Source organism: Schistocerca nitens, chromosome 4 (assembly GCF_023898315.1).
Source record: "Schistocerca nitens isolate TAMUIC-IGC-003100 chromosome 4, iqSchNite1.1, whole genome shotgun sequence".
NCBI classification, from domain to species: Eukaryota; Metazoa; Arthropoda; class Insecta; order Orthoptera; family Acrididae; genus Schistocerca; species Schistocerca nitens.
Window position 1 is genome coordinate 34,862,094 of NC_064617.1, and position 14,561 is coordinate 34,876,654.

Sequence of the window (14,561 nt, forward strand, 5' to 3'; positions counted from 1 at the left end):
ATAAGGCGTCAAAACGGCAGGACGGAAGTTCCGACTATTCATAGTTAAAATGATTGTTTTACCACTGACAAAGCGTTTCTTTGTCCAGGTGCGCTATCGTGATGGAGGTAGATTTTTTCCAATCCTGTCTCTTCTTGCGCAAAGGATGTGACAACTAAGGTTACTGCTTTTATTCAGGGTGGGGTGAGGTGGGGGTGAAGCGAGCAATGGCAGGTAGAGGATGGGAATGGTCTCATTAGAAGCAGTTGTTCGGAAAGTTTGTCTACCAGTAGGAACAATGCATTCGCTGAAGGAGCAACGCACCGTTGTCGTAGAGGCTCGCTTTTCTAACGGCTGACGGTTCATCGCAGAGCAGCATACATCTCGTATGCACTTAAGAATTTTCGACCCAACTTCTGATTTTTTGTTTATTGTTATTTCGCCGTTCCTGCCCCATATGTGCTGGAGGTGGTCTTCCGGCGCTACGATATATCTCTCTTCGGCCAAATGCCTTTACATAATGTAAGTACGGACGTTACAGCAACGTTTATGGGTGGAGAATTTAAAAATGTTTTCAAAGATTATATAATGCTGATTATTCGATGATACAAAATACAATGTTGTTTTCTTCCTTTAAAATAAAAATTTCAACAAATAAGAATAAAAAGACAAAATAGATAATTAAAATAAGTTGAAGAAATGGTGATGTTGATTAAAAAGGAGCAACGTACTACCGTTTAAAAAGCTGAAGGACCGGCGCTGGTTAAAAAACTTGTGGGAAGATTAAACTTGGGTTGTTCTGTAGTGGGTTAGAGTGGGCGAGTTAGTATATAAGCCGTTGGATGATACTGAAAATGAAGGTGGTATGATGGATAGTGGGAACACGGAAATGAAGGATAGATTTTGTGGGTGGGTAGAGCCCTGACATCAGAAGCTGAAGTGGTGGGGAGAAATGGAGGAGCAGGAGGGAGGGAGCAGCCCTGACATAGACAGGAAGTTATAATACGAACCCACGTCCTGTTGCTGGCCGGCAGTCAGTTGTATCGTGGATCAAAACTCACAGAGGAACTGGAAATGTGCAAAGAAGAGGAGTGGAAGTAACGGGTTACTACACGCCTAAATATGCGTTGTAATGGTTGTGAGCCTATTCGGGAGCAAACTGTAGCAGAAGTACGGACCGATTTCGATAAGCCGAAACAGGCCGAGAAATATATTGTAAAACATTTTCAAACGCAGCAATGAAACCCTTGAGTATTGCCATTTCACACACAGTTCGTGTTTTGGAAATGATATCTCCTAGATGGCCAACATTGTGACAATGACGGACAATCTGTGTTGCAAATCGTTTAGCACATGAACGAGCATATTTAAAGGAATGTTTTTGATTTCCGCCTGAATGGTGTCATTCAGTACCACAATCGTGTGTAAGCTTCTAGCACGCACCCTTTGTTTAAGGGACCCACAAAAGAAATAGTTACAGATCGATAAGTGTGGAGGCCTTTAAAGCAACGAAATATCCCCATTCCTTGAAACGATGTGGTTGCCAAACCCTCTGCGCACTGCACGTCTATGTTCATCCTCAAGAAAGAAAGCGTCGATTATGTCTACTGAGGAGTCGGCGCCCCTCGCTGTGGCTCTCTGGCTGTGTGAGGGGCGTTGATGGAGTTACTGAGGACTATCGTCGCACCAGTAACGGCAGTTTTGTTTGTGACACAACCGCTGCGATGAGAATGTGCCTTGCCATTCAGCCATAGCAAATTTAAGAAGTTCGTTGTCCCTACTTTTAGTAAACAGTTAATGTATTAGCTTTTCGTAGCCATTTTCATTTAACTGATGCACATCCTCTATCTTGTATATTTGTAACGTCAAATTGGTCCGTAAAATTCTGTGCGCACTACGGTTGAACAATAGAACCACAGTCTGTCTCACAGAACGCAATGGACTGTTACTTGGTTGGTTGGGGAGTGGACGAAACAGCAAGGTCATAGGTCCCATCGGGTTAGGGAAGGATGGGGAGGGAAGTCGGCCGTGACCTTTCAAAGGAAGGTCGTCGGCCCTATCGGGTTAGGGTGGATGGGGAAGGAAGTGAGCCGTGACCGTTCAAAGGAACCATCCCGGCATTTGTCTGAAGCGATTTAGGGACATGACAGAAAATCTAAATCAGGATGGGCGAATGCTAGTACAGTGTGCTAACCACTGCGCCGCCTCGCTCGGTGACAACATTTTGCACTTCCTCTATCCGTTCCTATGACTGACAACTTCTAGTTCTTCCAGGCGATTTCAGCTTAAGGGCACTTCCCGTTGCTCCATAATTTTTCTCCTATAACGTGGTTTCACATGCAACTGGTACAGGACCATTCCGTCTAAGGTCGAACTGACGACGGTATTCCTGTCATATTAAAAGGACTCAGTTTTCTTGTACGTTTTTTATCTACTGTGATATCTCCTTAAAACCAAGCCAGGAAGTTAAATAAAAATAACTAATTGTCTATTAATTCAAACTTCATATTCTTTTATTGCCATATATTAATTTAGGCTGTGTCCATCTTTGCTGACAACTGAAATGTATAACATCAGTACGGAATGGCATCAAAGTACGTTAATTATTCCATCAGAAAGCGTGGAAAATAACGAAGGCAAGAAAGACAGAGCGAGCAACGTGCTAATAAACAAGACACGCTGTGCTAGTGGGCTAACAAACCTGGACAACTTCACGATAGGACCAGACAGCTCTTAGAGGTGTAGCACTTTGGTGTGCAGTGTTGAGAATACACTAAACGTGAATTCTCAGAGAGTATTCAGCATGATTGAGGACTGTTTTTTGCCTCTTCTTGGACAAATTAATATTGTGGTTGCGTAGTTGCACGTAGCTGAGACGACGGCGCACACAGTGCGAACTGCTTTACGTGTTTTGCAGGGAAGTTTTCCGGGCGCCTCGTCTGATCTTCCGTGACAGTCGCCTCATCGATTTAGGCCCCTGTGACGTTTCCTAGGGGATTTCCAGAATCCACTCTGTGCACCTATCGTCCAAGGACTCTTGCACACTGGAAGGAGAATATACGCCAAGCAGTAGCCCGCACATCCTTCACTATGCAGACCAGATTCAAACGGAAATTCAGAATTGGAATAACTCACTGTGTTGATAATAAAGACATCATTTTCAACCACGTGTAATATTAATCCTCGCATTATCAACGTATCAAGGACACAGAGGGACTTGATGCGCACCATTAAAAATTTAAAAAAATACTAATTGTTGTTGACATATATTAACATCGTACTTTCGAAGAGGTATTGATGTGTAAATAGGGTGTAGAACTTCAAATTATCTTTTAGCACGAACACACACAAAAGAAAAGTAAACACAAATTTCATTAATTTCTCACAGCATACTTTTTAAAGAGATCTTTATGTCTGACAATGGTCCCTAAACTGGAACATATGGAATCTCGTAGAATATTTAATTACAAACACAAATATTTATTTAAACATTTTAAAATACACCGACGAAAAAAAAAAACACCAAGAATACTATGTCTGCTAGTAGTTCCACAATAAACGTTGCCCTATCTTTGATGATAGCATCTGGTATCTCAGCGACACGCACAAAATGATTATGAGGCAATCCTTGAATGATTTTTGGAAATTCCTCAAGTGTTGCTGGATACACGAATAACGTATTTGCATGAATTTTTTGATCTGGCTTTACTCTCTTACTGTGTGGCCCTTTGTTACGGAGTGCATTTATCAAATGCTGTGCTATATTTGAGGAATAATGGTTGAATGCACTAGCCACTTGTCTGGGTTCAGTTGCGTTAATATTATTCATAATCAGCTCTATATTACTATCGTTAACTGACCTTGCACCCACTTGTTTTCTTATAATATGCCAGGTTGCAGTAGTTTTACTCTTAGAATTAGACATTGTTTTGTCATTTTCTAGCGTTTTGCTTTTGAAATACCTTTTTTTAGTATTTGTTTGTATCTTTAGAAGTATGTAGGAAAATAAGGAGCCGTATTTTGCTTTGAGTACTCATATAATCTCCTCTACTTTGACATGATACCCTTTTGACTTTCGTGATCCATTTTCTTTTTATTTGAGCAGAGCCGAATGTTGTTATTTTCCTTACAAAAGCTATTAAAAAAACTTAAATGTGGCCATAAAATTATATTTTTCAGTGGTGTCATTACAGTTGTACACATTGGATCAATGTTCATCCTTTTACATTTTTAAACTGAAATTCTTTGCAATGCGTGTTATCCCGTAGAGTTGAGTTTCCTGCAACATTAATTATAGAAATTTGAGTATAATGATCACTAAAACCCATGTTTACCGGTTGTATGTTTGGGCAGATCTTCATCTATTGATGAAATCTGGTTAATGATAGAGGCAGACGTTCCTGTTTTTCGAGTTGGTTCAGTTACAGTGGAGCTTATGTGAAGTGGGTGCTGGAAAGTTATAACATCATTTTGAATTTACTGGATTTTTAAAAATCAGTACTGAAATGCCGTCAAAAAGCAATGTTTTCCTTCTGATAGCGTATTTCTTCCAAATATTCCTCCACGTGATTATGGAACACATTTTGTCTCCATCTGGCGACCTGCACATGCAAATAATGCTTGCTTTTTGCCTTGGTAATTCGACTATAGACAGTTTTACACCTTTCCTCATTGGACATTTGTCTTTATTGTTTCTGTACTTGTTCGTTTAAAATTAAGCTCGGTTAGTCTGTTGCTGTTTGTTTCTTTATTTCTGTTTATATGCTGGTCCATAACAGTCTGTCTCTTCTTCTTTGTTACTTTCACTTCAAAACAGTCACTTTTTACCTCTTTGTCCGTTTGCGTATGTTTTATTTCGGTATTACTTTTTTTAAATTTTCGCCTTGTGTACGGAAGAGGCAAGCCTATGTAAATCTTTCCTTGTTTGTTTAAATGGAGAGATGACCTGTATATTCGTTTCCTTCAAGTCGTTCGATTTCGAAATTCACCGACAGCCTCTCCCTACACAAATTTGTAGCAGTATTCATTTTAAGTAACATGATGCGACCACCGAATTGACATTACCATTTAGGTTTGGAGCGTCGTGTCTAAGGGGTGCTGGATGAAATATTACGTTCATTTCCTGTGTGAGTTTCAGTATGTATTCCAGACAATCCAGTTCGCAACAGTTCGTGTCGACATGTCTGGGCTGACAAGTCCTAGTGTCTGCGCTGTGCTGGCTGTACGGTCTGTCACTGCTGCCTTTACAATGAGATGACCCTGGCGGGCGTCTGAGCTGCGTGGACGGCCCGAACCTCGCCTGTGGGTGTGCGAGTGTCCACGTGACTGTTGATCCAGCATCACTGCACAACTGACCCAGCAGGTCCAACTTGTATAGCAATTCTCCGAGAGTACCACTCTGCCACTCTGAGGCCCACGATCTGACCCCTTTCAAACTCGCTCATTTGGCTGTAGGAAGCGCGAGGGCGTCTCCGCGGCATCGTTGGCTGATTGCGTCACTCGTCTGCAGTACACTGAGCCTTCTGGCTAAGAGCATTCGCTATTAAATGGTAGACGCAGACGGCCGTCTGGTTGCTGTGTCACTTCTCTATCTGTTGGCAGACGACGTTGAAGCCGTTGTCAGTTTCTCTACTATCCCCCAGGCGAAATATGGCGTCATCAGATCATAATCGACATCGACTTTCCTGGTGTACTAATTTTTTTCCGGCGCTATGTATGCTATAAGATAAAGTCGAGATCCATACGAATTACAGTTCACCTTGCGAGCGAACGTAATTTGAACAGGTGTATTGTGTATGACAGAAGAGGTCCGTAGAAAATGGACATAGAACATATGATGAAAATGATTTATGGTTGTAAAACACATTAAACAAAATACGATCAAGCGATTAACTGCGAAACGTAGAGGTTATTGGACGCTCCCATCACTCTCAGTAATTTGTATTAAAAGGTCCTTAAAACTATTGATAGTAGAAATAACTGTGGCGAAATGAAGACCACGGCCTTGGTAAATGTCTCAATTTCTAAAGACGAACGTGGAAAATAATGTAATAACATATATCAACCCAATAGATTTGAATGAATGTGTACGAAGTTGAGATTCTGCAGTGTACGAATTACCATCCAGAACGTAGATTAAACAGCTGAACTGAGTTAAGACACTGCAACGTACTTCCTATCCCTCACAGACTGCTTCATAATAAATAATTTTTTTCTTATTTTGTTTCGCTTATTATATTCCGCTTTTCATTTCATATGTTTCAATTTCTTTTTTATTATAACACTATGAATGTAAGGGTGTGTCCCAACACTTTTGTTCAATTCTGTATTTTTCTACACTCCTGGAAATTGAAATAAGAACACCGTGAATTCATTGTCCCAGGAAGGGGAAACTTCATTGACACATTCCTGGGGTCAGATACATCACATGATCACACTGACAGAACCACAGGCACATAGACACAGGCAACAGAGCATGCACAATGTCGGCACTAGTACAGTGTATATCCACCTTTCGCAGCAATGCAGGCCGCTATTCTCCCATGGAGACGATCGTAGAGATGCTGGATGTAGTCCTGTGGAACGGCTTGCCATGCCATTTCCACCTGGCGCCTCAGTTGGACCAGCGTTCGTGCTGGACGTGCAGACCGCGTGAGACGACGCTTCATCCAGTCCCAAACATGCTCAATGGGGGACAGATCCGGAGATCTTGCTGGCCAGGGTAGTTGACTTACACCTTCTAGAGCACGTTGGGTGGCACGGGATACATGCGGACGTGCATTGTCCTGTTGGAACAGCAAGTTCCCTTGCCGGTCTAGGAATGGTAGAACGATGGGTTCGATGACGGTTTGGATGTACCGTGCACTATTCAGTGTCCCCTCGACGATCACCAGTGGTGTACGGCCAGTGTAGGAGATCGCTCCCCACACCATGATGCCGGGTGTTGGACCTGTGTGCCTCGGTCGTATGCAGTCCTGATTGTGGCGCTCACCTGCACGGCGCCAAACACGCATACGACCATCATTGGCACCAAGGCAGAAGCGACTCTCATCGCTGAAGACGACACGTCTCCATTCGTCCCTCCATTCACGCCTGTCGCGACACCACTGGAGGCGGGCTGCACGATGTTGGGGCGTGAGCGGAAGACGGCCTAACGGTGTGCGGGACCGTAGCCCAGCTTCATGGAGACGGTTGCGAATGGTCCTCGCCGATACCCCAGGAGCAACAGTGTCCCTAATTTGCTGGGAAGTGGCGGTGCGGTCCCCTACGGCACTGCGTAGGATCCTACGGTCTTGGCGTGCATCCGTGCGTCGCTGCGGTCCGGTCCCAGGTCGACGGGCACGTGCACCTTCCGCCGACCACTGGCGACAACATCGATGTACTGTGGAGACCTCACGCCCCACGTGTTGAGCAATTCGGCGGTACGTCCACCCGGCCTCCCGCATGCCCACTATACGCCCTCGCTCAAAGTCCGTCAACTGCACATACGGTTCACGTCCACGCTGTCGCGGCATGCTACCAGTGTTAAAGACTGCGATGGAGCTCCGTATGCCACGGCAAACTGGCTGACACTGAAGGCGGCGGTGCACAAATGCTGCGCAGCTAGCGCCATTCGACGGCCAACACCGCGGTTCCTGGTGTGTCCGCTGTGCCGTGCGTGTGATCATTGCTTGTACAGCCCTCTCGCAGTGTCCGGAGCAAGTATGGTGGGTCTGACACACCGGTGTCAATGTGTTCTTTTTTCCATTTCCAGGAGTGTATTTACTCTCTCTCTCTTTCACTTTTCCAAGCGAAATACTTACGGGTCTGCTTCGCGTTTCCCTATCAATCAGACAGTTGTCCGCGCACTCAGTATTCAGCTGGTGTCAGGCTGTGCTTGTCCTGACAGTGATATGTCGGGTGCATGCGATAAGACGTAGGGTTTTTCTGTTTTTCTTTATTGTTATTCTTGCAGCCTTTCTATCTTCCTCTTTTTTACATTTTCCTTCGCGCGCCTGTATTGCGCTACAGATTACACGTTTTTAGTACTTTTATAGTATAGTCAATTATATATTGCCCTACACAAAAATATCGTTAATTTCCTTGAGGAGGGGATGATACAACAGTCTTTTAAGAGTTGCAGTAGATTATCATTTACATCAGTTCCTACTGAACTTCCCAACTAGATTAGCTAATTTCTCAAAAGCCGCCATTGATAATACCTTTACACAAAGTTGTGATGTCACAAATCAATAACCAAAGATCTGTAAGAGTTACTGTTCCTTTTTCTAAACGTTACCACCAATCAGGATAAAAAATTCTATAAATTTTAGATCAATAGGATAGTCCGTGTACAGTCCTAACGCATCTACTGCATACTGACCGGTGCAAGGCAGTTTTCAGCGGTCCCTGTCATCGCTGAATAAACCAGCCGGCCGTCGCTGGTCAGCCCCACCTCCCACCTCGGCCGCAGATTTTCAGAGCGGCAGTACTGAGTGACAGGAAGACGAGGTCTCGCCTCCGTGTTGCGAGTAGTAACGGTGTATAGAAGTACTTGCATGTATGAGAAACAGCAAGCACACGAAGACACCTAATAAGAAGAAGAGTTTCCTTTCGAGACATGAAGAGTTGTATTAGTTTAAAAGTGTTACGCACAGACCATTTTGGGTTCTTGCCACCAGCCATCGCAACTTCTCTCCTTCGTTGTCTGTGTCGGTGCTGACGCCCACAGAAGGCGACTCATCATCTGGCTACGAGGCTTCCAGATCCAACGCTGCCTTCGCTCTTCGCCACACCGTCACAGTGCGTCACTATTGTTTCCCTCTTTCCTTTCAGAGGGGCATTGCTACTAATAGTATCCTTTCTTGAAAAGTCGCCGCAACGCTTTCGTCTTTACATTGCTAATTATTTTACTGCAGCGCTCCCTGTCCGCTTCCTATGCCACCTGCGCCTACGCCTTTAGTGGCTGCTGGCTCTGATCTAAAGCAGTTCATTCAGATTCAGAACCTCGAAACGCCGCAGCTGATGACGGCAGTCCAGCAGCTCATTGACACACGAGCCGCTGCTGCATCAGCTCCGCCACAACAGCCAGCCACGTCCGCGACAATGCCTCCGTGCTGTTCCACCGTTCCGAACTTTCAGTGAACAACAAGAGGAATGGAACGAGCACTACGACCAGTTCGACCCTCAGTGTGCTACACATCAAGTGCAGTGTACTGTGAAACTTTCTCATTTATTGTCAACGGGTGGCATAGGTGTTTACCAACTTCCTCAGAATCTATTCCCGAATATAACGCTGGAGTTGCTGATTTTTTAAGATTTAGTTTGTTGCCCTCAGTAAGTGTTACGAGGATCAGGTACAGGTTGCTGCACCTCGTTAGAAGTTATTTCGATTTTGAGAAAAGCCCTAACTGACATACCATCAATGGGGCACTCAGCTTCAGGCTTTGACACGACAGTGTCGTTTGCAATGTAGCTGTGGACGGCAGTGTAGTGACGCAATGATTCGTGATGCAGCTATGTACAGTGTGACAGATCCTACTTTGAAACAAGTGTTACAAAATATTGAACATCAGGACTCAAGTGATAGCGCCGTGGAAAACTTTGAGGTAGCTCCCATTTGCAGTGTAACACAAAGTGAGAAACAGATACGGTCTTGCCACCAACCACCACACGCCAATGGGCCACCGCGTTATGGAAAGAGTAAACAACTGTTAATGCATATTTCTGCTGTGAAATGTCTACACAAAATTTTCCCTCGTGGAACGTGACCTGCCTTGCTTCCGGAATGCCAGCTCATGTGCAGTCTGCATGCTTGCAACAGAGAAAGAACTCTATCCACGTTCGCTCTCGTAAGTGTGAAGCACCTTCACATTCAGTGAATCTAGTTTTCTCTATCCGGCTACCGGTACTAGTAATGATTAAATACAGGATGTGCCTTCACCCTGCGCAAATACTGTGTAACGACAGTCAAATAAACTGTTTCTGAACTTAGTCAATGCCAGACGTTTTGTGCGACTTCAGTTATGCACTGACACTTCCGTTTCGTTGCTTAATCGTGCCACTTATGAACAGCTGGGCGCGGCACAGTTCACATAATCTTTCACGCGACTTACTGCGGGTAACGGTCAGGACATTCCGCTACTTGGTACTGGTAGTTTACCTGCCACATTCCAGTCTCACACGAAAACAAGGACATTTACCATTCTGCTTTCACCTCTCTGTTAAAATATTCTTGGGTTTGATTCATTTCATTTTTTGGTCTTCCTGTTCGCGACAATGTACTTTCTATTTCTGCTTTAAACCCAAAAGGCAGTATTGCCCAATTGACTAAAGGGGTTACCTGATTTATATTCTGAAGGACATTCTCTTCAGTCGTCGTTGCTTTCGTTCTTACAGGATCTTTTTCTGGTTGCAGCGATATCGGACTTTGATATTCACGGTATACTCGTGAAATGGTCGTGTGGGAAAATCCCCACTTCATCGGTTACCTCGGAGACGCTGTGTCCGCCAACTGTAACACCATGTACAAACTCATTTAAATCTTGATAAACCTGCCACTGGAGCAGCAGTAACCAATCTAGCAATGAGCGAAATACTTGTTGTCTTATATAGGGATTGTCGACCGCAGCGCCGTATTCTGCATGTTTATATATGTCTGTATTTGAGTACGCATGCCTATACCAGTGTCTCTGGCGCTTCATTGTATATTACGTGTTATATGAGAATTTTCACATGTAATGTATGTGGTATCCTAGAGCTAAAATAACCCACTAAATATAGTTAGCAAATAAATAATAATAAAAAAAAACTTTCGTAACAATCGTGAGTCAAGAGGTTCTGACTTCATGCATTCAAGGTACTAACTTCTTACTTCTAAGATCCCTGCCCGACTGTGTTTCTCTCTTGAGATGAATATCAGCCTACATGGTGCTACATAATGGTTAGGTAATTAATTCCGATAGTATGAAGCACGATAAAATATAACAGTGACACCAAAGGGCTTAAAAAAATACAAAATGTTGTAGTAAACAAACAAATTATGGAGCAGAAGTAAATGTGGCTATTAGTGTTTTGTACTGATTCGACTGTTCCTGCAGTAGGTATTAAAATGACAGCCACCTTAAAAATATTACTTAGGCCTACTTAAAATATAACTTTCTTCCTACGCTACATCAATTTCAGACCACTCATTTTTCATGTTATAATCAATGTGTTTCTCGTTCATTACAGCTGAGAGACAGCCCAAACATTCTGCGTCGCTTCACACAGACGCAATGTACATATCTGTCACCTCCCAGATGTTATTTCAGCGACCACAAATGCCGAGGAAGGCGCAGTAGGAACTCTCAGCCGCAGCTGCCACGGCAAGTAGACTAAGTGCTCTCGGGAAACAGGTTTGTGCTTTCATAACTAATAATATATAATGACGGGTAACTGCCACCCACGTTGTTTTTAATTTAGTGTGGAAGAAACAAATCTACGCCAATAGTCATTAAACCTATAGGACTTTGACCCTGAAGGTGATATGCAATAAACGGGAGATTAGCTGAATTACACTACATGCTTTTACATGCAGATGGTTTGAATATCAGCGCTGGCGCACGATGTGGATAGGAATAACTCCACTTGCATATTGAATACAACTGAAGGACAAGCATGGTGTCTTTCATTCACAAACAGTATTTCCACGTTATTTGTTTCTGAGATGACAAAGATATGCCTTATGTAAGAAGTAGATACACCAGTACCTACCGAATGTCGACGATCTCAAGGGATCAGCGACCCCACGATGCCTGAGATGGCACCTGGTAAGCAACACCAGTCCCCTGCCACTGCAAGCTCTGGGCATGCTTCAGCGACCACCGTGCGGCCCGGCGGTGGAACGATGTGTGTCTCTGTGAATGGGGATCTTGGCTTCACTGCCCTGATCGCGAGGATGGAATAAACCTCTATAAAAAGCCCTCAATCTGAAGGTCTGCTGCTCGCTGATGAGATGCATGCCTGTTGAGGTGGAACAGTCGTTAGTGGGCAACTTCTGCGGGAACTGCCGAAACTCAATTGTATAAGGCTCACTCAGGAACGCGGGGCTCTGTCTGAGTTGAACCTTATGTTCCTAGCTGCTCGTGGGACCAAAGTGGAACCCTCGAAATCTTCTTTTCCTTTTCCCAGTTTGTAGGGTCTACCGCCTCGGAGTTCTCTCACCCACTCATCAAAAAGAATGAGGGAGGCTAGTCCTCCTGATAATCAACTTTTTATCAGTAATGGGGCTCAAGGAGTCATGAATCCCAACGTCTTTGTAGTGATCAAGAGGAAGGAGGGGGCGTTGGAAAAAGTATCCCCCTCCTGTATCCATAAAGGCTTAGAAGGTTTGGCTGGCTATTAAACGGTTGCGAAATGGTTCCTTGCTTGTCGAGGCCAACCAGGCAAATCAGGTGGAACTTCTTATGAAGTCACAGAAATTGGGCAAGTACGACATCATTGTTGAATTGTATAACTCCCTTAACTCCAGCCAAGGTGTGGTAACCTATGGTGATATTATGGACATAGACGTTGCTGAACTGAAACTAGAATGGGCACCACAGGGGATCATTGATGTGGAACAAAGGACACGCAAGACCAATGAAGCGACTCAGGAGAATGCCACTTTTTTGTGACCTTCAATTCGCCAACGCTACCTGGACACATCATGGCAGGTTTACTCCGACTTAGGATTCGATTCTATGTACCTAACCCTATGCGAGGTTACAAATGCCAGCATTTTGGCCATACAACGCTACGTTGCAGAGGCGAAGAGACTTGTGGGAAGTGTGGAAAGGTAGCCCAAAAAGCTCAGACTGACTATCTGTCTCCAGCAGTCTACATTAACTGCTCTGGGAGCCACCCAGTCTGGATTCGAGCCTGCCCTGTTTTTGCAGAGGAACGCAAAATTCAGGAAATCAAAGTGGCCAAGGGGATCCCCTACGCAGAAGCAAAAAAGGGCTATCATGTAATGAAACCCCCTGTCTTCGCGACTTCTTATACTGCAGAAACCTGTCATTAAGGTCGACGCTTCGACTCAAACGGCGTCCAGTGAACCATTATCCACCACTAGCACCTATACTTGCACCTGCATGTGCCAAAGCCGAGTGAACACAAAGCGATCCAGGAACCTACAATGGAAGAAACCAGTAATGCTTCCTCAGGGCGCTGCCCAAAGGAACCCCAAAAGCAGAGTGCCTCTCAACGCCAACTTTCTTCAAAGAAAGATGACTCTCACCACCCCTCACCGCTTATCCTTACTAGGAAAAGGAGCGGAGAAAGGAACTCAACATTCGGGTCAAAAGCTGACCCGGGCGCCATCATATGTCATTCTGGCATGTCTGACTGATGATCAGGACATCATGGATTATGATGCCTCATCATCAGACAAAGTCAGCCCCACCACCCTGCCTCGCTCTACAAGCGCCTCACAACCTCGGCGCAGAGACAGGGGTAAATCAAGACCACATTGATGTAATGGCTCCCATTCTCCAATGTTATATCAATTGGGACAGGACTCATCTGGAGGAGTTGACACTCCTTGTAGAGGACAGACCCTTTTGCCTTTGCCTTCAAGAGACTCATTTTATCTAGACTGACAGACTGACACACCTGTACTTGGAGGGTATCACCTTTACAGAACAGAGGACCTTACTGGCGATAGGACAAAAGGTGGGGTTGCAGTGTTCGTAAAGGACACTTTTCACTCCTCACCTATTTCCTTAACAACAACACTACAAGTGGTTGCTGTCCGGATAGTGGCCCATGTTGACTTTACTGTGTGCTCCCTGTACCTACCACCTCATGAGCCCCTTGATAATGGGGTCCTCACTCATCTTCTTGATGAACTCCCCCACCCATTCCTCATTTTAGGGGACAACAATGCACACTGTGCACTATGGGGTTCTCACACCACTTGCTCAAAGCATCGGTCACTTGAAGATCTACTGCACGCACCATATCTCGTACTTTTGAATATGGGTCAAGTTACAGATTATAGCACCGCTTCAGGTTCGTCTACCGCCATAGACCTCTCCTTCCGCTCGCCTGCACTTGGGGACACTGTTCAGTGGGCAGCGGACGATGACCTTCATGGTAGTGACCATTACCTTATCTGGATTCATCTGCTTGATGGAGCAGATGCTGAAAGATAGCCAACGACATCGTTGCTCAAAAAGGGTAACTGGATGCTCTACAGGTAGTTAGCTGTTTCTAGCAATGTGACGGCATCCAGGACTGAGTGGATCCCATTACAGCTGTGATTCACCATGCCACTGATGTATCCATCCCAAAGTCTGCGAAAAAGCCTAGGAAGTTGCAGATTTAGTCGATGCCTTACAGATGAGAATCTTGCAAACTTTTGAATGGCGCATGCAAAGGCGAGGAGAATAATTCGGGAGAGCAAACAGAGGTCTTGGCAAGAGTTCCTGAACTACTTGAATAGGTCCACACCTGCATGTAAAGTATGGGAAGCCATTAGGAGTATCTCAAGGCTCAATTCTCACCAGCCAATAGCAGCTGTACGAATACATGGGTCTGTTGTAACATCGACAAGAAATATAGCTCAGACAATGGCTGAAGCA